We start from the raw sequence: 25,006 nt of genomic DNA, 5'->3' as shown, positions 1-25,006 counted from the left end.
ACTCCTGATCCGGATGAACAGTACTATCAAAAGATGATAGTAATTTTTAGTACATGCATGGGTACTCCTGATCAGGGATGGATAGTAAAATAAAAAAACACTAAAAAATAAGATTTTTTTTTGCATGTTTAGAATGTATGCAGCCATATGCTTAGCAAGTTTAAAACTTAAATTCGAAAGTACGTAACTTGGGTAAAAAAAAAGGGTGTGTCTATGTCTCAGTCAACTGAGAATTTCTTAAGTCTCAGTCACGTCAGAAAAGTGCAACGGGTCGGTTGCACTTTTCTAGTAGAAAAGTTCAATTGCACTTTTTTGACAGAAAAGTGCAACTCAAGTGTATTTTTGTGAGTGACTGAGACTTAAGGAATTCTCAGTTGACTGAGACATAGCAAAACCGAAAAAAAAAAATCACGAAGAATACAAGTTAGGGGATTTTACAGTGCAAGTTCTGGATTTATCTTTTTTTTGTGTGTGTAGGCCACATACATACATATTTTACCTCGAAAATTGGTAATGTTGTATTCACATACATGAGTTATCTAAAAATTAATTGAAACTTCGATGTACGATTTTTTGGCCGGTGGGGCCAGGCATGCATTTTCAAGTAGAGATGCACAACGTAGCATACTCTAGCATACTACAAGCTGATTGACCAAGATGTACATTACATGGTCACATATCTGCCCTGCCAAGACCGAGGGGGTTAGAGCATCTCCAGTCGCGTCCCCCAAACCGTCCCCCAAAGCGATTTGGGGCGCGCCGGACAAAAAAAGCGTTCCAGCCGCGTCCCCCAAAGCCCTTTTTTGTCCGGCGCGGCCCGATACGGTGTCCGGCGCCCGAGCCCGTCCCCGTCCCACGGGGACGCTCGGGGGACGCCGGACACAACGGAAGCGAGGCCAACCGACGCGGGCCCGACGCGTCGGCCGGCACGGAAGGCTAAAACCCCGTCGCCTACCTTTGGTCAAGCGACGTTAATGGCGTCCCTCGTTTTCCCGTGCGACGCGAGGACGCGTCTCGTCGTGCATGGCCGCGTGGCCGTCCGCGCCGGAGTTATTGCGTGCAACCACCCGCCGCCGCCGCTGTTTTAAGGCGCCCGCAGCTAGCGCCGCTCATCCTTCTCGTCGCCGCCGCCTCCCCTCCCGCATCCTCTCCTCGCCGCTCAAAAAATGTCGTCCTCCCGCAAGATCGCCGCGGCGAACGGCTTCGGACGCGGCAGCCTCACCGTGGCGGAGGCGTGGGCGCTGTACCGCGCCCGGTATCCGAGTCCCGCCGGACATGCGGCTGCGCAAGCGGCGGCGGCCGGAGGATGGCCGTGAACGGCATTGGCGTTCCGCCGCCGCCGAGCCGCGCACGGACCAATGGTGGGACGCCGTCATGGCCCGGCGGGCTCAACTCACCGCGGAGGAGCGGAGGGATCCGACGTGGGCGGTCGAGAACAACGACGCTCGGTGGACGACGTACTTCAAGGCCAAGTACGACGTCGAGATGCACAAGCACCGACGGGCTCGTCGGCGGCCCCAACAACTGGAACAAGGACGGCCGCGCCTCGTTCCGGGGCGTTCCGGGCGCACCCTCGAGAACGTCATCCGCGGCATCCGCAACGGCGCTCCGCGGATGGAGATGCCGTCGTCGCCGCCGCCGTCTCCTCAATGGCAGCCGAGGAGGACGACGTACTCGTCCCTCCTCGCACTCTTCTTCCTCGGGACCGGCGCGATCGACGCCGTCCTCGTCGTACCGGTCGGCGCCCTACACCGTCCCCAAACGGGAGGTCAAGGAGGAGCCGGCGACGCCCGTCAACACAAGGCGTGGCGGCAGCGGCAGCGGGCGGCAGCAAGGGAGGCGCGGCGGCGCCCTCCTCATCCCGAAGCCGGAGGTGAAGGAGGAGCCGGAGGAAGCGCCGCAGGCGGCGCTGCCGGCGGAGTACGAGCGGCAGCGAGCCGGCTCATCGCGCAGCCGACGACCCCGAGGACCGCCTGGGGCTGCGGGCGGCGTTCATGGCGTCCATGGACGACAAGGACGCCCGGAGGGGCGACCTGGACGCGGCGATCGCCATGTCCATCCTCGACTCCGGCAAGCCGCCGGTGGACCTCACCGACGACGGCGAGGCAGGACCAAGCGGCTTGGTGAAGGACGAGCCCGTGGACGAGCCCGTCGACGAGCGCGGCAAGCGGGAGGTCGTCACCGACGAGATGTACAACTTCCAGCAGTACTACGACGCTCCGGCCGCCGCAAGCGGTTCTAGATTAGGTTTAGTTTTAAAGTTAGTCAAATTTCGTTCGAATCTATGTAAATTTGGACGAATCTAATCGAATCTAGTTAAGTTTAAAATTTGCGAAATTTTGTTTGGGGGACGCGACTGGGGAGCGACGTCCCCCAAACGCGGCACGAACGAAACACGTCCCCCAAACGCTCAATCCGGCGCGGTTTGGGGGACGGTTTGGGGGACGCGACTGGAGATGCTCTTAGGTAGCTTGCACCCATCAAACGAGGTGGAGGATGCAAAGGACAACTCGGAGAAAATGACAAAGTAGACTTGCTGCCGCATCGGATCGGAGATGAAGGCATTCTTACCTGCTAAAAAAACGGAGAAGATATCTCGCTAGATGAAACTGGTGGTGTAGCTCTAGGAGGTGAGAGTCACGGGTGTTAGTAGGGGATGTTTCAGCATGGTATGACTGAATTTCTCCTACATTTTATGGATGCAACGCGCTAATACCCACAAGTATAATGGGCTGAGTGAAATATTTTACCTAAATTTATATTTCAACACGATATATAGGAGAACAAGAATACCAATAAGTTTTTAGCAGTTAACTGAATTTCTCCTGCCTTTTTATGCAGCACGCTAATGCCCACAAGTATAAAAGGTTGAGTGAAATTTTACCCTACATTTATAGTTCAACACAATATATAGGTGTAAAAAAAATACCAATAATTTTTTAGCAATTAAGACGTGACTCTCAATCAACCCATGTATCAATAATCTCGAAAAGAAAGTGGTGAAATGCAACGGCAGTATAAAGCTGTAATGTAAAATATTAAAAACAACAAATTTACAATTGTTCACTAGAAGGATTATGGTCGTGAACTTATAGTGGCCAAAAAATAGGCATGGAATGATCACATGATGTTGAATGGATGAGATCATTCATATAATAATTTAATCATTGCCATCGTTCCTGGCTCTAGTCAGGTTCATTGTAGAATTTTTTTGCATGTATAGTTACACAACATGTGCGTACCTGAGAACTTACACAATATTTATTGTGGTACCATCACTACGGAACCAGTCAAGCTGCCGACGGCCTCCAGCCGTCGGCACAGTATCACCTGCAGTCGGCACAATGTTGCCTCGGCACAGCCCCTAGCGCCGTCGGTATAGGCTTTGCCGTCGGAGGCCGTCGGCACAGTATCACCTGCAGTCGGCACAATGTTGCCTCGGCACAGCCCCTAGCGCCGTCGGTATAGGCTTTGCCGTCGGCACAGCTGCTAGCCCGACGGTGTGACGATGCCGTCGGCATAGTAGCCATCGGCACAGTCCGCGAGGGGCCCGCGGAGCGTTTAACGGCCGTTAGACCAGGAAGGGTGCTGTGCCGATGGCCAGGCCGTCGGCACAGGAGTTGCGCTCGGACGGCCAGGGGCTGCCACGCGTCCACGCCCCTGTGCCGACGGCTTTGCCGTCGGCCCAGATCCATCGGCCCAGCCGCGTCGCCAGCTGCTCCACCCCGCTGCTGCGCGCACAGCTTGTGCCGTCGGCACAGACTCTGCCATTTGGCTTTCCCGCAATTTTTTTGGCACAACACAGCAAGCACAACAAAAATAGCAGTAATATACATTGAAATGCATCACAAATGTAGCACATCACATAATCATCATCGTCATCATATCAAATGTAGCAACAACATCATCGTCATACAAATTTGTAGCACGTCACATCGACACATGTAGCACACACGATCATCATCCATCGTCGACACATGGCACACACGATCGACGCACACCCGCTAGACACCTAGCTAAGGGAAACTAAGATCAGGGGCTCCAACCAAGTTCCTGACTCGTAAATTCAGGCGTCCGGCCTTTGTTGAGGTAGACAGAGGTAGAACCATGGCCTGAACCATCGCCAGCAGGAGAAAAACCCAAAGCACCGGGAGAATGGCGGCCGGGGTGCATCGGTGTGCCCTCGCGCGACGAACCAGGAGAGGATCGGTTCCGCGAACTTCCCGTGCCCTACATGTTTTACAAGAGTTAGCATCTTAGACAAGGGAAAGGAAAGAGGTGACAACTAGTTAGGCACAGGACTTACCGGAGTCCGTGCGTAGTATGTGGTCGCGAAAGCTTCCCTCGATGGTGTAATATCCCAGGTAATGGGGTTACAAAAATAGAGGAAACAGATGTGTGCATTGCATTCATGCATAGAAAATCTGGGGAATTTTCGCGCTTTAAAGTAAAACAGTCACAGTAACTAAAGTTTCACTTGACCTTGGTGGAATTGAAGTAGCTCATCAAGTCAAGCGCTATAAACCTCATTGTGACTTTGTTTAAAACCTTGCTTTGGGAAAATATGATTTGATCTAAGGGGTTAGATCAAATGGAATTAAAACCAACACAAGAACATATGAATCAAGGATCAACTACTTGATCTTATTTAAGGTCACAACATGGTATTCCTTGCCATAACATATTAACACCAATTCAATGGTAAATCAAGTAACAATAAAATGAAGAAACCATTCTTCACTTATCTTTTCCATATCTTAAAACTAATCCATGATCCTACCATACACCTCATGGTATTGATTCCACTTAAAACATGGAATCATGACAAGGAGATCAACTTTAGAAATATATATATTCTTCTCTATTCCAAATAGTTTTACATCAAACCTAAAGAGGTGAGAGTCCTATTTTATTTAGGGAAGCAATGACAAACCTTGAGGCAAACCTTGGATATAAACATCCATATGATCACAACATTATCTTCAAGAGGAACCCTAGAGTATTATTCAAGCCTTCCCATATGAGAGAGACCATTTATTCTAAACCTAGCTTTACCTAGTAATGAACAAAGGACAACCTTTGAACTAAAGTATTAGGTTGTAAATCATTTCCCTTGGAGTGGCGAGATAACCTAATATCACATGGAATAATACCATATCCATGAATTGATAAAGTAAGGAAGAGACTAACCCAATTCAGCTAGACAAATGGAACCTTAGCCTAGACACCTAAGGAGATATTAGGAGTACACCATAAACCCTTGATTAAACCATTCCTTTGAAAGAGAGCTCAAGTTTTGGTGCTACACTCAAGTTAGTTGAGGCAACACTTAAATTTAGGGGAGAGAACTATCCATATATCCTGATGATTAAATCATCATTCCTTAAGTAGCACTATAAGTTATTATCTCAGGCATTCTCCTGGGATATAAATTATAGAGGCAACCATAGTAGTCCCATCCAAGAAAGTAGAATAGAAGTGAGAAATCCATTTGATGAGAGATACCTTAGGACAACAAACATTGATCATGCTTAAACCATGATCATGCTTCTGAGGTATAGTTAAATCCTAATAGGATAAGTAGATATTATTCACCACATGAAATCATGGGGTGATCACTAGTAAGCAACCTTAGACTTATATCCTAACCTTAACTTGTGAACCACTTGGTAATCATAAGTAGAGACCTACCACATCTACATTCCACTTATTCTTCACCTAAGAAACATAAGAAAACCTTAGAGTTAAATTCTATACTTTATATGGTGAGACACCATACATACATTTGACCAAAGTTAACTATAAAAAAGAACTATAACAACTTTAGTTACTTTAACAATAGATTAAGGATATAATAGAAATCTATTGGTATAAGATAAAACCAATACTCAAGTCCTTAGTAATTAAAGGAGAACAGAAACAATTACGTAAGTAACCACCTTATCATGGTTAGGGGAGATTAACCCTAGCACATGCAATATGGTGTCATTTCATCTCTATAACCTAGAATTAAACCTCAACCCTAGTTTATGTATCACTATGGTGATCATAATATAAACCAGGCCATAATGGTGATTCAAACCAATTGCCATTAGGTGAATATGATCAAAACCCTAGAATTGCTCACTAGTTAAATCTTATGCTTCACTTATCAAACATAAGAGCACCTAGTGCTAAACCCTTTACTTAAACCAATGTGTGGTGATCAACCACTTATAATAATAACCAAAACCAAACCATGATGAGAGTAATACCTACTCTAAGTATTTCAAGGTGATGTTAAAAATATAATACTTGTGCCAACTCTAAAATAGGGTTATAATAAAATTCACAAGACCTTAACAACTAAGTGCTCACATAAAATTATGTGCAAGTGACAAATTCCTCAAATAAAAACTAAACACTAATAACAACCTATAAAATACCTTGAGTTCAAAGTATTAACTCTAATCACTCCAAAGGATTTGAGTCATAAGAAAAAGGAAAGCAAAATGAGAATATTAACTCATGTCTAATTGCTATTTTTTAAAAGCCACATGTATGCAATTGAATCAAATGTAAAATACTTTCTTCAATTAGGAGAGTGGTGAAATACTCATTGCACTAATTCTTCATGTAATTAACATAATTGAGACACCTGCAAAATAGAAAAGAATTAAAATATGGATTCAAATCTAAATTCAAATAAAATTGAAAACAGTAAATAAAAGAATAAAAAAAAAGAAGAGGGGTGCTTACCTGGGCAGGCCACGGCAGCCCAGCACGAGCCCACCAGAACGGCCCAGTCCACCAACCAGGAGCAGCCCACTAAGTCAGCCCGATACCCCTTCGTCCAAAATATCGGAGAGGAGCTCGTCCTCATCCTCTCCGGGCGCATGGACGACAACACGACACCGTGAGGAGCTTCTCCTCTCGCTGGCGTCCTCTCCTCGCTCGACGTCGTGACGAGGCGTGTACCTGCACCGTATAAAAGCCTCACCACGCACAGCAGCACCGGGTTCTTCCTCTCTGGCTCCAATTTCGCCCCCAAATTGAAACCCTAGCCGTACGGTCTCCGACCATCGCCGCCGATGGAGACCACCCGAGGCCTCGCCAAGACCACCAACGTGACCGCCGACCTCGACTTGTTATCCCTGCAAGAGGAATCGAGCCGCCATGCTCGGAATCACCGTCGACGAACTCATCTTCTCCGACGCTGGCATCAAGCTATTCCGGCGACTGCGACCTCCCCTTGCCACGCCGACATGCCCGTCGTGCTCGCGGTGAGTCACTGACTCTCCTAAGCATCCTAGCTCATCCTCTAGCACTCCCTAGCATGCTCTGCACCGTAGACCCGTAGGCACCGCCGCAGCACCTCGCCGCCGGCAAGGTTCCGGCGACCATTTGGAGGCGGCGACACCACCAGTAGATTCCCCTCGTTGTGCTCGTTCCAACGTGCCCACACACGGCCTCGCGGGGAACCGGAATTGCCGGCGACCACCACCACTGCTCGCCGGCCACCGTGCTTCCTGCCCCGTCGGTGCTACGTGGCAGCTGACTCAGCCAGACCCCACCTGTCTGTGTCTGTGAGTAGCACAGACACGGGTGTGTCTAGTGTTTTAGTTTATTTCATTTACAGAAAATGTCTGAAACTTCAAATAAATTTAGAAAATCCAATTTAAGTCAGAAAAATATAAATGAGATATTAAAATTCTTAGAAAAGAAAACTCTGTCCAATAAAAATATAAAATGAAAATTTTATTTTTAATAAAAATTCAATTATTTAATCCTTGTTATTTAAGCCTTTTATATTAATTCTAAATTCAATTAAACTTCAATAATTAGGAAAACTATCTAAAATAAATAAAAAACCAGTAAGATAAATAAAGAAAACATTAACACTAATTTTCTTTATTTGTCACTTATTTAATCCTTAATATTAGAATTTAAACCCTAATTAATAATTACCCTAATTATTAATTGTTTAAAAATAATAAAATGCCAAATTCATTATTATTTTTATTTCAAAGTTATTAATAACTTCAACTTTAAAAATGAAGTTATTAATCTTAGAACTATATGGTAAATAGCAAACCCTAATTTCTTATTGAATGGTATTACAACATTATCATTGCTTGTGAAACCCTAAAACCCTAACACAATTAGGAACCCTAGCTCCATTAATTCATATGAACCCTAATTTGTTTCTAACCTAAACCCTAGGTTAGGAGATATGATCATGATATTTTCCTTTTGATCCATAGAACCATAATTAGCATTTAAATACTTGTTATGTCCACATAAAATGAAGAAGACCTATCACTAACAAGATGGATATCCCATGTGTTCATCTTATCAAACCTAGATGATCAAATAGGAACACCTAAGTCTAAACCTTAGTTCCTATCATCAAAATGATCAACCTTACTTATACTTTGTAGGGATTCGTTGCATAGAAAATAAAAAATTTCCTACCGCGAACACGCAATCCAAGCCAAGATGCAATCTAGAAGACGGTAGCAACGAGGGGATGATTGATACGTCTCCGACGTATCGATAATTTCTTATGTTCCATGCCACATTATTGATGATATCTACATGTTTTATACATACTTTATGTCATATTTATGCGTTTTCCAGAACTAACCTATTGACGAGATGTCGAAGGGCCGATTCTTTGTTTTACTGCATTTTGGTTCCAGAAATCCTAGTAAGGAAATATTCTCGGAATCGGACGAAATCAACGCCCGGCATCCTATTTTTCCACGAAGCTTCCGAACACCCGAGAGAGGCCGGAGGGGGCCACTCGGGCCCCCGGATGATAGGCCGGCGCGGCCCTAGGGGCGCGCCCCTAGTGTGTCGTCGCCTCGTCGACCCTCCGACTCCGCCTCTTCGCCTATATAAAGGTCCCCGACCTAAAAACCTCGACACGTTCGACGAAACCGAGAAAACCTTCCGGAGCCGCCGCCATCGCGAAGCCAAGATCTGGGGGACAGGAGTCTCTGTTCCGGCACGCCACCGGGACGGGGAAGTGCCCCGGAAGGCTCCTCCATCGACACCACCGCCATCTCCATCAACGCTGATGTCTCCCATGAGGAGGGAGTAGTTCTCCATCGAGGCTCGGGGCTGTACCGGTAGCTATGTGGTTAATCTCTCTCCTATGTACTTCAATACAATAATCTCATGAGCTGCCTTACATGATTGAGATTCATATGATGATGCTTGTAATCTAGATGTCATTATGCTAGTCAAGTGGGTTTTACTTATGTGATCTCCGGAGACTCCTTGTCCCACGTGTGTAAAGGTGACAAGTGTGTGCACCGTGTGGGTCTCTTAGGCTATATTTCACGAGAATACTTATTCACTGTTATGAATGGCATAGTGAAGTGCTTATTTATATCCCTTTATGATTGCAATGTGTTTTGTATCACAATTTATCTCTGTGCTACTCTAGTGATGTTATTAAAGTAGTTTATTCCTCCTGCACGGTGTAATGGTGACAGTGTGTGCATCGTGTAGTACTTGGCGTAGGCTATGATTGTGATCTCTTGTAGATTATGAAGTTAACTATTGCTATGATGGTATCGATGTGATCTATGCCTCCTTTCGTAGCGTGAAGGTGACAGTGTGCATGCTATGTTAGTACTTGGTTTGGTTATGTTGATCTGTCATGCACTCTAAGGTTATTTAAACATGAACATCGAATATTGTGGAGCTTGTTAACTCCGGCATTGAGGGTTCGTGTAATCCTACACGATTAGTGGTGTTCATCATCCAACAAGAGAGTGCGAGTCTAGCATTTATCTATTTATTCTGTTATGTGATCAATGTTGAGAGTGTCCACTAGTGAAAGTATGATCCCTAGGCCTTGTTCCTAAATATCGCTATCGCTGCTTGTTTACTTGTTTTCTCTGCATCCGTACTTCCTGCAATATTACCACCATCAACCACACGCCTGGCAAGCACTTTTACAGCGCTTGTCACTACTTGCTCATACTTATTCATACCACCTGTATTTCACTATCTCTTCGCCGAACTAGTGCACCTATTAGGTGTGTTGGGGACACAAGAGACTTCTTGCTTTGTGGTTGAAGGGTTGCATGAGAGGGATATCTTTGACCTCTTCCTCCACGAGTTCGATAAACCTTGGGTGATCCACTTAAGGGAAACTTGCTGCTGTTCTACAAACCTCTCGCTCTTGGAGGCCCAACACTGTCTACAAGAATAGAAGCACCCGTAGACATCAAGCACTTTTACGGCGCCGTTGCTTGCGGAGGAAAGGTAAAAGGCATTCATACTCCGGTCCCAGGTAAAGTACTTTTCTGGCGCCATTGTGTGAGTACTCGAAGCTATTTCCTTTAGATCCTGCAATTGCATCTTTTTGTTTCTTGTTTACACTAGTTTGGCATAATGGACAACAATGAGCTTCTTATTCTATTTCCTGAGTTAAGACATGGATGGTTTGATCCGAAAATTAAAAAACCCATGGAACATATTAGCATGAATACTTTGAATACCATTGTTGCTAATGATATGGAAAACTCTAAGCTTGGGGAAGCTAGTTTTTGTGATCTTTTTAGTTTCCCATCTTTAGGGGAGAAAATTTGTTCTGATAATGCTTTATCTCCCATATGCGATAACTCTAATGATGCTTGTGATATTTTAAATCCACCTACTGCAAGTACTTGCTTTCAAGATACCCATGAAAATTATTGAACGTGTTATTGATAACCGCTATGAAGGGGATGGAACTGTCCATCCCGGAGATCGTTCATTGTTTTTGCATGGATTATGCGGGTTATTCAAGTGTGCAGGTATCTCTATGAATGAAGTAAGGAAGAAGCTATTCTCTTTTTCGCTGTCTGGTAAAGCGGCGCATTGGTATAAATTGTTGAAGAATAGTCATTCTCTTGGTTGGGAGGAAATTGTACCTCTCTTTTATTCTAAATTTTATCCTCCTCATGAAGTGCATATTGATAGGAATTATATTTATAACTTTTATCCTCGTGATGGAGAGAGTATTTCTCAAGCATGGGGGAGATTGAAGTCACTAATGCTCAAATGTCCCATTCATGAGCTTCCCCGTAATGTTATTGTTAACAATTTTTATGCAAGGCTTTCGAGACAACACAAGGACTATCTGGATGCCTGTTCAGAGGGATCTTTCACAAGCAAGGAGGTTGAAGCTAGGTGGGATCTTCTTGATCGGATTGAGGAGAATGCTGAAGGATGGGAGAACAACAAAGGTGAAGAGTCGGTATAAATTATGATTATGAATGCATTGAAGCTTTTATGGATACTCGATAAATTTCGAGATATGAGTGCTACTTATGGTCTTGACTCTCAAGTTGCTGCAAATCTTTATAAAGCCTTTGCTTCTCATTTTGAATTGCCTAAAAAGAATTTTGATAAGTATCATGAACCTTTTAAAGAGGCTTGCATGAAGGATGAAATTGTTGTTAATAATTGCAATAAGCATGCTCAAACTCCTAAGAATGCTATTTCCTATAAGCATGTTAATTTTTGTGGAATGCATAGACCTTGTGGAATTAATCAAATCAAAGATGAATATTGTATCCATCATATTAATGAAAAAACTAGAAAGTGGGCTAGGGCTCTAGATGATCTTGGTAAAAAAGTTTGTGCCCTCTATCCTTTTATTTGTGAAGTTTGCCATGAAGTGGGTCATTTTAATTCTCAATGCTCCACCAATGATAATTTGAACCCAATGAGTGCTGCAAATTTGTATTGTGATGATGAAATTACTTCTAATCAGCATGATGAACTCACTTTATTTTTGTGGTGTGAAGAGTTATCAAGGAAAATTTCTTTGTTAGATATTAATGATCTTGATATTGATGATGTCCTGCATGGGTGTTTTTCTTATTGCATTGATAATAGCCATACAAATACTTACATACAAAATATTTTAGAAGATGACACCTTGCCAAAATATGATAGGACCGCTGTGTGTTTTGAACTAATTAATGAAAAGGAGGAATCCTCCCAAGTTTCTTCTATTGTTTCTGAAAGTAAATCAGGTTATGCGGACAAGCCACCCTTCAAGCCTGGGAACGAGGAGAAGGAGGAGAAGAAGAAGAAGAAGAAGGGAACGAAGAAGAAGAAGAAGAAGAAGAAGAAGAAGAAGAAGGAGAATAAAGAGAAAGAGGTAACGACATATCCCCGCGTGAATGAGATAACGCTAGGTAACCGTAAGTATGTTGCTCCTAATGATTATTATGATAATGAATCTGAATACAATGATCTTCCTATGCCCTTTACATACATTAGTGATCATGATTTGAATGAGCACACTACTTTTGATATTGCAAATCTCCGGGAAACTAATTCTGAAAATGATGATGATAATAATTGCCATAGTATCGGTGCTATCCATGCTTCTTCCCATAATGATATAGAAAGCTCTAAGCTTGGGGAAGAGGTGTTTGAAAATCCTTTTGCTACTGATCATTATGTGTTTGATACATCTCCTTCTAATAACAATGATGGTATGGTCACAGATAAACCAACTGTGAAAGATAACTATTCTATTTCTTATGATGACACTGTGCCTCCGACCTTTAATGATTATTATAAACAATGCTATGATATAGGTTATAACTATCCTTATGAAACTTGTCATAGTTATGATTGGATTGCCAAAAACAATTCCCTTAATATGCAACTTGTTTACCATGTTCAAATTCTTGATAATAATCCTGCTCCAATTACTATTAATGAGAAGAATTCTTCTTATGCCAAAATTAATGATACTTCTATGCATATGAACCATGATAAGAATGTTTTAAGTGATGGGTATATTGTGGATTTCATCAATGATGCTACTGAAAGTTATTATGAGAGAGGGAAACATGGGTATATGCATCTTAATAATATTAAGTTTCCCCTCTTTATGTTGAGAATCCTGAAGTTACTCGTGTTTTATCCTCTTATGCTTGTCACTTTGTTCTTCATGAATTCATTTGTGTACAAGATTCCTTTGCATAGGAAGTGGGTTAGACTTAAATGTGTTTTGAATTTGCTTCTTGATGCTCTCTTTTTGCTTCAAATACTATTTGTTGCGAGTGCATCATAAAAACTGCTGCGCCCATCTTAATGGCTATAAAGAAAGAACTTCTTGGGAGATAACCCATGTGTTTATTTTGCTACAGTACTTTTATTTTGTATTTGAGTCTTGGAAGTTGTTACTACTGTAGCAACCTCTCCTTATCTTAGTTTTGTTGCATTGTTGTGCCAAGTAAAGTCTTTGATAGTAAGGTTCATACTAGATTTGGATTATCGCGCGTAAACAGATTTCTTGCTGTCACGAATCTGGGCCTAATTCTCTGTAGGTAACTCAGAAAATTATGCCAATTTACGTGAGTGATCCTCAGATATGTACTCAACTTTCATTAAATTTGAACATTTTCATTTGAGCAAGTCTGGTGCCTCAATAAAATTCGTCTTTACGGACTGTTCTGTTTTGACAGATTCTGCCTTTTATTTCGCATTGCCTCTTTCGCTGTGTTGGATGGATTTCTTTGTTCCATTACCTTCCAGTAGCTTTGAGCAATGGATAGAAGTGTTAAGAATGATTGTGTCACCTCTGAACATGTGAGTTTTTGATTATGCACTAACCCTCTAATGAGTTTGCTTTGAGTTTGGTGTGGAGGAAGTTTTCAAGGGTCAAGAGAGGAGGATGATATACTATGATCAAGAAGAGTGAAAGCTCTAAGCTTGGGGATGCCCCGGTGGTTCACCCCTGCATATTTCAATAAGACTCAAGCGTCTAAGCTTGGGGATGCCCAAGGCATCCCCTTCTTCATCGACAACTTATCAGGTTTCTTCTCTTGAAACTATATTTTTATTCGGTCACATCTTATGTACTTTACTTGGAGCGTCTGTATGTTTTTGTTTTTGTTTTTGTTTGAATAAAATATGATCCATCATGCTTGTGTGGGAGAGAGACACGCTTCGCTGGTTCATATGAACACATGTGTTCTTAGCTTTACTTTTAATGTTCATGGCGAAGGTTGAAACTGCTTCGTAAATTGTTATATGGTTGGAATCGGGAAATGCTACATGTAGTAATTCTAAAATGTCTTGAATAATTTGATACTTGGCAATTGTTGTGCTCATGTTTAAGCTCTTGCATCATATACTTTGCACCTATTAATGAAGAAATACATAGAGCTTGCTAAAATTTGGTTTGCATATATGGTCTCTCTAAAGTCTAGATAATTTCTAGTATTGAGTTTTGAACAACAAGGAAGACAGTGTAGAGTCTTATAATGTTTACAATGTGTCTTTTATGTGAGTTTTGCTGCACCGGTTCATCCTTGTGATTGTTTCAAATAACCTTGCTAGCCTAAACCTTGTATCGAGAGGGAATACTTCTCATGCATCCAAAATCCTTGAGCCAACCACTATGCCATTTGTGTCCACCATACCTACCTACTACATGGTATTTCTCCGCCATTCCAAAGTAAATTGCTTGAGTGCTACCTTTAAATAATTCAAAATTTATCACCTCTGATTTGTGTCAATGTTTTATAGCTCATGAGGAAGTATGTGGTGTTTATCTTTCATTCTTGTTGGGCAACTTTCACCAATGGACTAGTGGCTTCATCCGCTTATCCAATAATTTTGCAAAAAGAGCTGGCAATGGAATTCCCGAGTCCCAAATTAATTAACCTAAATAGACACTCCTCCATGGTATGTGATTGTTGGACGGCACCCGAAGGATTCGGTTAGCCATGGCTTGAGAAAGCAAAGGTGGGGAGGAGTGTCATCATAATAAAACTAAAATAAAAAGGCACTCCTTCATGGTATGAGATTGTTGGCAGGCACCCGAGGATTCTGTTAGCCATGGTTTGTGAAAGAAAGGTTGGAAGGAGTGCCACCCAAAAATAAAAATGTTTCATGGGAGCCGCTCTTTGAAGGTTTGTCTGGCAAGGGGGTTAGAGTGCCCACTACCATTCGTTGACAACAACAAACACCTCTCAAAATTTTACTTTTATGCTCTCTTTATGTTTTCAAAACCAAAGCTCTAGCACAAATATAGCAATCAATGCTTCCCTCTGCGAAGGGCCTTTCTTTTACTTTTATGTTGAGTCAGCTCACCTATCTCTCTCCACCTCAAGAAGCAAACACTTGTGTGAACTGTGCATTGATTCCTACATACTTGCATATTGCACTTGTTATATTGCTTTGCATTGACAAACTATCATTGAGATATACATGTTACAAGTTGAAAGCAACCGCTGAAACTTAATCTTCCATTGTGTTGCTTCAATGCCTTTACTATGAATTTATTGCTTTATGAGTTAAGTCTTATGCAAGACTTATTGATGCTTGTCTTGAAAGTACTATTCATGAAAAGTCTTTGCTTTATGATTCAGTTGTTTACTCATGTCATTACCATTGTTTTGATCGCTGCATTCATTACATATGCTTACAATAGTATGATCAAGGTTATGATGGCATGTCACTCCGAAAATTATCTTTGTTATCGTTTACACCGCTCGGGACGAGCAGAAACTAAGCTTGGGATGCTGATACGTCTCCGACGTATCGATAATTTCTTATGTTCCATGCCACATTATTGATGATATCTACATGTTTTATACATACTTTATGTCATATTTATGCGTTTTCCGGAACTAACCTATTGACGAGATGCCGAAGGGCCGCTGTCGTTTTCTCGCTGTTTTTGGTTCCAGAAATCCTAGTAAGGAAATATTCTCGAATCGGACGAAATCAACGCCCAGCATCCTATTTTTCCACGAAGCTTCCGGAACACCCGAGAGAGGCCGGAGGGGGGCCACCGGGCCCCCGGATGTCGGGCCGGCGCGACCCTAGGGGGCGCGCCCCTAGTGTGTCGTCGCCTCGTCGACCCTCCGACTCCGCCTCTTCGCCTATATAAAGGTCCCCGACCTAAAAACCTCGACACGTTCGACGAAACCGGAGAAAACCTTCCGCAGCCGCCGCCATCGCGAAGTCAAGATCCGGGGGACAGGAGTCTCCGTTCCGGCACGCCGCCGGGATGGGGAAGTGCCCCGGAAGGCTCCTCCATCGACACCACCGCCATCTCCATCAACGTTGCTGTCTCCCATGAGGAGGGAGTAGTTCTCCATCGAGGCTCGGGGCTGTACCGGTAGCTATGTGGTTAATCTCTCTCCTATGTACTTCAATACAATAATCTCATGAGCTGCCTTACATGATTGAGATTCATATGATGATGCTTGTAATCTAGATGTCATTATGCTAGTCAAGTGGGTTTTACTTATGTGATCTCCGGAGACTCCTTGTCCCACGTGTGTAAAGGTGACAGTGTGTGCACCGTGTGGGTCTCTTAGGCTATATTTCACGTAATACTTATTCACTCGTTATGAATGGCATAGTGAATTGCTTATTTATATCCCTTTATGATTGCAATGTGTTTTGTATCACAATTTATCTGTGTGCTACTCTAGTGATGTTATTAAAGTAGTTTATTCCTCCTGCACGGTGTAATGGTGACAGTGTGTGCATCGTGTAGTACTTGGCGTAGGCTATCATTGTGATCTCTTGTAGATTATGAAGTTAACTATTGCTATGATGGTATTGATGTGATCTATGCCTCCTTTCGTAGCGTGAAGGTGACAGTGTGCATGCTATGTTAGTACTTGGTTTGGTTATGTTGATCTGTCATGCACTCTAAGGTTATTTAAACATGAACATCGAATATTGTGGAGCTTGTTAACTCCGACATTGAGGGTTCGTGTAATCCTACACAGCTTAGTGGTGTTCATCATCCAACAAGAGAGTGTAGAGTCTAGCATTTATCTATTTATTCTGTTATGTGATCAATGTTGAGAGTGTCCACTAGTGAAAGTATGATCCCTAGGCCTTGTTCCTAAATACTGCTATCGCTGCTTGTTTACTGTTTTACTGCATCTGTACTTCCCGCAATATTACCACCATCAACCACACGCCAGCAAGCACTTTTCTGGCGCCGTTACTACTGCTCATACTTATTCATACCACCTGTATTTCACTATCTCTTCGCCGAACTAGTGCACCTATTAGGTGTGTTGGGGACACAAGAGACTTCTTGCTTTGTGGTTGCAGGGTTGTGATACGTCTCCGACGTATCGATAATTTCTTATGTTCCATGCCACATTATTGATGATATCTACATGTTTTATGCACACTTTATGTCATATTCGTGCATTTTCTGGAACTAACCTATTAACAAGATGCCGAAGAGCCGCTTGTTGTTTTCTCGCTGTTTTTGGTTTCGTAAATCCTAGTAACGAAATATTCTCGAATTGGACGAAATCAACGCCCGTGGTCCTATTTTGCCACGAAGCTTCCGGAAGACCGAAGGAGAGTCGAAGTGGGGCCACGAGGTGGCGACACACCAGGGCGGCGCGGCCCGGGCCCCGGCCGCGCCGACCTATGGTGTGGGCCCCTCGTGTGGCCCCCGCGCTGCCCTTCCGCCTACTTAAAGCCTCCATCGTCGAAACCCCCAGCACCGAGAGCCACGATACGGAAAACCTCATCGAGACGCCGCCGCCGCCAATCCCATCTCGGGGGATTCGGAGATCTCCTCCGGCACCCTGCCGGAGAGGGGATTCATCTCCCGGAGGACTCTTCACCGCCATGGTCGCCTCCGGAGTGATGAGTGAGTAGTTCACCCCCGGACTATGGGTCCATAGCAGTAGCTAGATGGTTGTCTTCTCCTCATTGTGCTTCATTGTTGGATCTTGTGAGCTGCCTAACATGATCAAGATCATCTATCCGTAATGCTATATGTTGTGTTTGTTCGGGATCCGATGGATAGAGAATACTATGTTATGTTAATTATCAAGTTATTACCTATGTGTTGTTTAAGATCTTGCATGCTCTCCGTTATTAGTAGAGGCTCTGGCCAAGTTGATGCTATTAACTCCAAGAGGGAGTATTTATGCTCGATAGTGGGTTCATGTCTCCGTGAATCTGGAGGAGTGACAAGAACCTCTAAGGTTATGGATGTGCTGTTGCCACTAGGGATAAAACATTGATGCTATGTCCGAGGATGTAGTTATTGATTACATTACGCGCAATACTTAATGCAATTGTCTGTTGTTAGCAACTTAATACTGGAAGGGGTTCGGACGATAACCCGAAGGTGGACTTTTTAGGCATAGATGCATGCTCGGATAGCGGTCTATGTACTTTGTCGTAATGCCCAATTAAATCTCACTATATTTATCATGACATGTATGTGCATTGTTATGCCCTCTCTATTTGTCAATTGCCCGACCGTAATTTGTTCACCCAACATGCTTTTATCTTATGGGAGAGACACCTCTAGTGAACCGTGGACCCCGGTCCATTCTTTTATACCTGAAATACAAATCTGCTGCAATACTTGTTTCTATCGTTTTCTTGCAAACAATCATCTTCCACACAATACGGTTAACCCTTTGTTACAGCAAGCCGGTGAGATTGACAACCTCACCTGTTTCGTTGGGGCAAAGTACTTTGGTTGTGTTGTGCAGGTTCCACGTTGGCGCCGGAATCTCTCGGTGTTGCGCCGCACTACATCCCGCCGCCATCAACCTTCAACGTGCTTCTTGACTCCTACTCGGTTCGATTAAACCTTGGTTTCTTATCGAGGGAAACTTGCCGCTGTGCGCATCACACCTTCCTCTTGGGGTTCCCAACGGACGTGTCGCCACACGCATCAGAGTTGCATGAGAGGGATATCTTTGACCTCTTCCTCCCCGAGTTCGATAAACCTTGGGTGATCCACTTAAGGGAAACTTGCTGCTGTTCTACAAACCTCTGCTCTTGGAGGCCCAACACTGTCTACAAGAATAGAAGCACCCATAGACATCAATGATCGAGACTCACCCTTGAAGATTTCCAAAGCCTACAATATGAGGCTCTTGTTGCTGCGGTAGACGTTCACTTGCCGCTTGCAAAAGCGCGTAGAAGATCTTGATCACGGCGCCACGAACGGGCAACACCTCCGTACTCGGTCACACGTTCGGTGTTGATGAAGTCGACGTCCACCTCCCGTTCCAGCCGGGCAGCGGAAGTAGTAGCTCCTCTTGAATCCGGCAGCGACGACGGCGTGGTGGCGGTGGTGGTGGAGAACTCCGGCGGAGCTTCGCTAAGCTTGCGGGAGAGAAGGAGGAGTGGGGCGGCTAGGGTTTGGGGAGAGGGGGGCGCCGGCCACTTAAGGGGTGCGGCCACCTTGTGGTGTTGGGGTGGCCGGCCCCCTCACCTTGGCCCTCATTATATAGGTGGAACACCCAAGAGTTGGTCTACAAGTCTTCGAATAAGACCCCAAACCAAAACCTTCCATATGACATGAAACCTACCCAAGCTAGGACTCCCACTAGAGGTGGGATTCCCACCTTCCCTTGGGAGGGGGTGGCCGGCCACCTTAGGTGGAGTCCACCTGGGACTCCACCCCTAGGGTTGGCCGGCCATGGTGGTGGAGTCCCTTCGGGACTCCGCCTTCCAAAGTGAATTTCTTCCGGAATATTCTAGAACCTTCTAGAACCTTCCATAAATGCACCGGATCATTTTCAAACTTATAAAATGACTTCCTATATATGAATCTTATTCTCCGGACCATTCCGAACTCCTCGTGATGTCCGGGATCTCATCCGGGACTTCGAACAAATCTTCGAACTCCATTCCATATTCAAGTTCTACCATTTCAACATCAAACCTTAAGTGTGTCACCCTACGGTTCGTGAACTATGCGGACATGGTTGAGTACTCTCTCCGACCAATAACCAATAGTGGGATCCGGAGATCCATAATGGCTCCCACATATTCAACGATGACTTTAGTGATCGAATGAACCATTCACATACGATACCAATTCCCTTTGTCACGCGATATTTTACTTGTCCGAGGTTTGATCATCGGTATCACTCTATACCTTGTTCAACCTCGTCTCCTGACAAGTACTCTTTACTCGTACCGTGGTATGTGGTCTCTTATGAACTTATTCATATGCTTGCAAGACATTAGACGGCATTCCACCGAGAGGGCCCAGAGTATATCTATCCGTCATCGGGATGGACAAATCCCACTGTTGATCCATATGCCTCAACTCATACTTTCCGGATACTTAATCCCACCTTTATAACCACCCATTTACGCAGTGGCGTTTGATGTAATAAAAGTACCTTTCCAGTATAAGTGATTTACATGATCTCATGGTCGAAAGGACTATGTAACTATGTATCGAAAGCTTATAGCAAATAACTTAATGACGTGATCTTATGCTACGCTTAATTGGGTGTGTCCATTACATCATTCATATAATGATATAACCTTGTTATTAATAACATCCAATGTTCATGATTATGAAACTAATCATCTATTAATCAACAAGCTAGTTAAGAGGCATACTAGGGACTCTTTGTTGTTTACATATCACACATGTATCAATGTTTCGGTTAATACAATTATAGCATGGTATATAAACATTTATCATAAACATAAAGATATATAATAACCACTTTTATTATTGCCTCTTGGGCATATCTCCAACAAGTCTCCCACTTGCACTAGAGTCAATAATCTAGATTACATTGTAAGGTACCTAACACCCATGGCATTCCGGTGTTGGTCATGCTTTGCCCTAGGGAGAGCTTTAGTCAACGGATCTCGCTACATTCGGATCAGTGTGTACTTTGCAAATCTTTACTTCTCCATCTTTGATGTACTCGCGAATCGAATGATAACGCAGCTTGATATGTTTCAGCCTCTTGTGTGACCTTGGTTCTTGTGCATTGGCGATGGCACCCATGTTGTCACAGTAGATGACTAGTGGGTCCAATGCACTAGGAACCACACCGAGCTCTACAATGAACCTCTTCATCCATACCGCTTCTGATGAAGCCTCCGAAGCCGCTATGTACTCCGATTCCCGTTGAAGACTTCGCCACCGTGCACCGCTTCGAGCTTGCCCAGCTCATCGCAGCGACCATTCAATATAAACACGTACCCGCACCGTGACTTAGAGTCATCGGGATCGGTGTTCCAACTTGCATCGGTGTAACTTGTTACAACGGGCTTTTGGTCACCTCCATAACAAAGAAACATATCCTTAGTTCTTTTCAAGTACTTCAGGATATTCTTGACCGCTGTCCAGATGTTCCATTCCCGGATCACTTTGATATCTCGCTAGTCAAACTAACAGCATGTGCTATATCCGGTCTTGTACATAGCATGGCATACATGATAGATCCTACCGCCGAAGCATAGGGGATCCGACTCATCCTTTCTCTTTCTTCCGCTCGTAGCCGGACCTTGAGTCTTACTCAAGACCTTGCCTCGGTAACATAGGTAAGAATCCTTTCTTACTTTCGTCCATTCTAAACTTCTTTAGAATCTTGTCCACGTATGTACTCTATGATAGCCCTATTAGGCGTCTTGATCTATCTCTATAAATCTTGATGCCTAATATATACGATGCTTCACCAAGGTCTTTCATTGAAAAACTATTATTCAAATAACCTTTTACATCGCTTAATAGTTCTATATCATTCCCAATCAGTAATATGTCATCTACATATAATATCGTGAATGCTACAGAGCTCCCACTCACTTTCTTGTAAATACAAGCCTCTCCATGACACTCGTATAAACCCGAAGTCTTTGATCACCTTATCAAAGCGTCTGTTCCAACTTCTCGATGCTTGCTTCAGTCCATAAATTGAACGCTGAAGTTTGCATACTTTGTCAGCATTTTTAGGATCGACAAAACCTTTGGGTTGTACCATATACAACTCTTCCTCAATGTCTCCATTAAGGAACGCCGTTTTGACATCCATCTCGCCAAATCTCATAATTGAAAAATGCAGCTATTGCTAACAAAATCCTCACAGATTTTAGCTTCGCTACAGGTGAGAAAGTCTCATCGTAGTCAACACCTTGAATTTGTCGGAAACCCTTTGCGACAAGTCGAGCTTTATAGAAAGTAATATTACCACCAGCATCCGTTTTTCTCTTGAAGATCCATTTATTCTCGACAGCCTTGCGGCTATCAGGTAAGTCTACCAAAGTCCACACTTTGTTATCATACATGGATCCCATTTCGGATTTCATGGCTTCTTGCCATTTGTTGGAATCTGGGCTCATCATCGCTTCTTCATATGTCGCAAGGTCTTCATCATTGTTGTCCACAATCATGACATTTAGACAAGGATCATACCAATCAGGAGTGGCATGTTCCCTTGTCGATCCGCGAGGTTCGACAGTTTCCTCGTTCGAAGTTTCATGATCATTATCATTAGCTTCCTCTCGTTGCCGGTGTAGGCGGCACAGAACAACTTCCGGCATCGCGCTACTCCGATCAACAAGTGAAGATTCATCAATCTCATCGAGTTCTACTTTTCTTCCAAGTCACTTCTTTAGTGAGAAATTCTTTCTCAAGAAAGGTTCCGTTCTTAGCAACAAAGATCTTGCCTTCGGATCTCGTGATAGAAAGTGTACCCTATAGTTTCCTTAGGGTATCCTATGAAGACGCATTTCTCCGCTTTGGGTTCTAGCTTGTCCGGTTGTAACTTTTTACATAGGCTTCGCAACCCCAAACTTTTAGGAACGACAGCCTTAGGTTTCTTATTAAACCATAATTCATACTGTGTCGTTTCAACGGATTTTGATGGTGCTCTATTTAAAGTGAATGCGGCTGTCTCTAATGCATAACTCCAAAATGATAAAGGTAAATCAGTAAGAGACATCATAGAACGAACCATATCTAAGAGAGTTCGATTACGACGTTCGGACACACCGTTTCATTGAGGTGTTCCCGGCGGTGTCAATTGTGAAAGTATTCCGCATTTCTTTAAATGCATGCCAAACTCATAACTCAGATATTCACCTCCGCGATCAGAACGTAGAAATTTAATCTTCTTGTGACGTTGATTTTCTACTTCACTTTGGAATTCCTTAAACTTCTCGAAAGTTTCGGATTTATGTTTCATGAAATAGATATACCCATATCTACTCGCATCATCTGTGAAGGTTAGAACATAACGATAACCACCGCGCGATGCTACACTCATTGGTCCGCACACATCGGTATGTATGATTTCCAATAAGTCGATAGCTCGCTACATCATACCGTAGAATGGAGTCTTAGTCATTTTTCCCATTAGACATGCTTCGCATCTATCAAGTGACTCAAAGTCAAGTGATTCAAGTAATCCATCGGTATGGAGTTTCTTCATGCGTTTCACTCCAATATGACCAAGACGACAATGCCACATATAAGTAGAATTATCATTCAATTTAATTCGCTTAGCATCAATGTTATGTATATGTGTATCACTACTATCGAGATCTAACGTAAATAAGCCATTCTTTTCGGGTGCTCGACCATAAAAGATATTATTCATAAAAATAGAACAACCATTATTCTCGGACTTGAATGAATAACCGTCTTGCATTAAACAAGATCCGGATATAATGTTCATGCTCAACGCGGGTACAAAATAACAATTATTGAGGCTTAAAACTAATCCCGAAGGTAGATGTAGAGGAAGTGTGTCGACAGCGATCACATCGACTTTGGATCCATTTCCAACGCGCATCGTCACTTCATCCTTTAGTAGTCTTCGTTTATTCTTTAGTTCCCGTTTCGAGTTACAAATATGAGCAACCGAACCAAGCATCAAATACCCAGTGTACTAGTACGAGAACCAAGTAAGATAAACATCTATAACATGTATATCGATATACCTTCTTTCTTCTTCTTGACAAGGCCGCTCTTCGCATCCGCCAAATACTTGGAGCAATTACGCTTCCGATGTCCCTTCTCCTTGCATGAATAGCACTCAAGCATCGTGCTTAGGGCCGCCTTAGGTTTCATAGGAGGCGTGGCAGCTTTCTTGCCACCCTTCTTGAATTTTCCCTTAGACTTGCCCCTGTTTCTTGAAACTGGTGGTCTTGTTGACCATCAACACTTGGTGCTCTTTCTTGATCTCAATCTCAGCAGATTTCAGCATGGCGAAGAGTTCAGGTAACTCTTTGTTCATGTTTTGCATATTGTAGTTCATCACAAAGTTCTTGTAACTAGGTGGCAGTGATTGAAGGACACGATTAATCCCCGACTCGTTAGGAATCACTATTCCCGCATCACCGAAGTTTCTTCGCATGCCCGGTCATGGCGAGCATGTGCTCACTAACGGAGCTGCCTTCTTCCATCATGCACTCGAAGAAGTGTTTCGATGCTTCATAGCATTCCACGGCCGCATGAGTTTCAAAGATAGCTTTCAGCTCATTGACCAACTCATGAGGATCGTGGTGCTCAAAACGTTTTTGAAGATCGGCTTCCGCATCGCACGGGATGGCACACCGAACTTGAGAGTACCGAGTTTTCCGAGTCTCGTAAACATTCTTTACTTCATCGGTTTCAGTTTCTGCAGGAGGGTCACCTAGCGGTGCATCAAGCACATATTGCAGTGCTTCCACCATTGAGGAAAATCCTCACATGACTGAACCAGCCTGTGAAGTTGCTACCGTTGCTCTTAAGCTTTTCTTTCTCTAGGAACTGGTTAAAATTGATTGGGGACGCCATATCTACAACATATATTTGCAATAGTTTAGACTAAGTTTATGACAAATTGAGTTCAAATTTTAATTCAACATAATTAAAAAATCTAGGTGAACTCCCACTCAAAACAATATCCCTCGCATTGTCTTAGTGATCACACGAACCAAATCCACCACACCTAAGTCCGATCATCACGAGACAAGGTGTAATTTCAATGGCAAACACTCAAAGTGTTCATCATATCAATCATATGATTCATGCTCTACCTTTCGGTATCACGTGTTCCGAGACCATGTCTGTACATGCTAGGCTCGTCAAGGCCACCTTAGTATCCGTATGTGCAAAAACTGGCTTGCACCCGTTGTATGCACTTGTTGATTCTATCACACCCGATCATCACGAGATGCTTCGAAACGACAAGTCTTGGCAACGGTGCTACTAAGGATGAACACTTTATTATCTTGATATTTTAGT

This window comes from Lolium rigidum, chromosome 6 (assembly GCF_022539505.1).
Source record: "Lolium rigidum isolate FL_2022 chromosome 6, APGP_CSIRO_Lrig_0.1, whole genome shotgun sequence".
NCBI lineage: Eukaryota > Viridiplantae > Streptophyta > Magnoliopsida > Poales > Poaceae > Lolium > Lolium rigidum.
The sequence above is the reverse complement of the archived record's forward strand: the minus strand, read 5'-3'. Positions refer to the sequence as shown.